Source organism: Tachyglossus aculeatus, chromosome X2, assembly GCF_015852505.1.
Source record: "Tachyglossus aculeatus isolate mTacAcu1 chromosome X2, mTacAcu1.pri, whole genome shotgun sequence".
In the NCBI taxonomy this organism is placed as follows: Eukaryota; Metazoa; Chordata; class Mammalia; order Monotremata; family Tachyglossidae; genus Tachyglossus; species Tachyglossus aculeatus.
The window spans coordinates 18175473-18177139 of NC_052100.1; the positions used below are offsets into that span (position 1 = coordinate 18175473).

General features: G+C 42.5%; 1 protein-coding gene across 1 annotated transcript in view; it reads left to right on the plus strand.

Annotated features, from left to right (window-relative positions):
• WWOX (WW domain containing oxidoreductase) overlaps positions 1-1667 on the plus strand; it is a 1164534-nt gene that overhangs the window by 1116594 nt on the left and 46273 nt on the right. The gene's annotated exons all lie outside the window — the stretch shown is intronic.

Genomic DNA, 1667 nt, shown 5'->3' on the forward strand with positions numbered 1-1667 from the left:
CATTTCAAAAAACAAAACAAAACAAACTGGTTGATAGATTGACCCTTTAGCCAGGAGGCTTAATTTAGTAAACTACATAGCATCAGAATGAGAAACCATTGGGAAATACATATGACTGTGACACTAATTTCTGATTTCCACATGTCCTGATAGGGTTAGTTACTCTACCTTCCAGGGGTCCTAATCAATCAATCATTCAATCATATTTATTGAGTGCTTACTCTGTGCAGAGTATTACACTAAGCACTTGGGAGAGTACAATATAACAGTTTGGGTAGACATGGTCCCTGCCCACAGTGAGATTACAGTCTCGAAGTGGGGGGACAGATATTAATATAAATGAATAAATTATGGATATCTACATAAGTGCTCTGGCAGGCAGTAAATAAAAGGGAGCAAATCAGGGTGACGCAGAGGTCAGTGGGAAAGAGGAAATGAGGGCTTATCATGGAAGGCCTTTTGGCGGAGAAATGATTTTACTAAGTCTTCGAAGGTGGGGAGAGTGATTGTCTGTTGGGTATGAAGCGGAAGGGTGATCCGGACCAGAAGCAGGACATGTTTGAGGGGTCACTGGTGAGATAGATGAGTTCAAGGTACAGTGAGAAGATTCACATTAGAGGAATAGAGTGAGTGGCCTGGGTTGTAGTAAGAAATCAGAGAGGTAAGGTAGGATGGGGCAAGGTGATTGAGTGTTTTAAAGTCAATGATAAGGGGTTTCTGTTCATTGCAGAAGTGGATGGGCAACCACTGGAGGTTCTTAAGGTGTGGGGAAACATGGACTGAATGATTTTGTAGAAAAATGATCTGGGCAGCAGAGAGAAGTGGGAACTGGAGTTGGGAGAGACAGGAGGCAGGAAGGTTAGCAATGAGGCTGATGCAGTAGTCAATATGGGATAGAATAAGTGCTTGGATTAACATAATAGCAGTTTGGATGGAAAGGAAAGGGCAAATTTTAGTGATGTAGTGAAGGTTGGACTGACAGGATTTGCTGACAGATCGAATATGTGGATTGAGTGATAGAGATGAATCGAGGATAACACTGAGGTTATGGGCTTGTGACAAAGGAAGGATGGTGCTGATGTCTACATTGATGGGAAAGTCAGAGGTAGGACAGGGTTTGTGTGGGAAGATGAGTTATGTTTTGGATATTGTAAGTTTGGAGCGTTGGGACATCGACTAGTTGGGTGTAGTAGAAAGAGGGTCCAGAATCTGATGTATTCTAGGCTGATCTTTCCACATTTAATTGGTTATACTCCTCAGGCAAGAGGCAGAAGTAATTTTTGACCCACTTTGTCACTTCTTACAACTCACAGAGTTTGTCAACTTTATTCAAATAGCCCATCCCGTTTGACCATTCAAAGAGCCATTGTGATACATTGTCATCATTCATCCTCTGCTCATGCCCAGGCCTGGAATGCTGGAATGCTTCATTGCTAATGGACTGGAGGAGTCTTAGGTTTGTGTCATGGGATGGTCAGTAATAATAGTAATAATAATTAGAGTATGCAGTGCTTATTCTGTGCCAAAAGCTTTGCCAGCAGTGTGATTGATACTTGATAATCTGATCAGCCATAGTCCCTGCCCCACTCAGGGCTTAAAACCTAAGAGATAGAGTAGGTATCTTGTCCCCATTTTACAGATGAGGAAACTGAGGCCCAGAGGGAGTA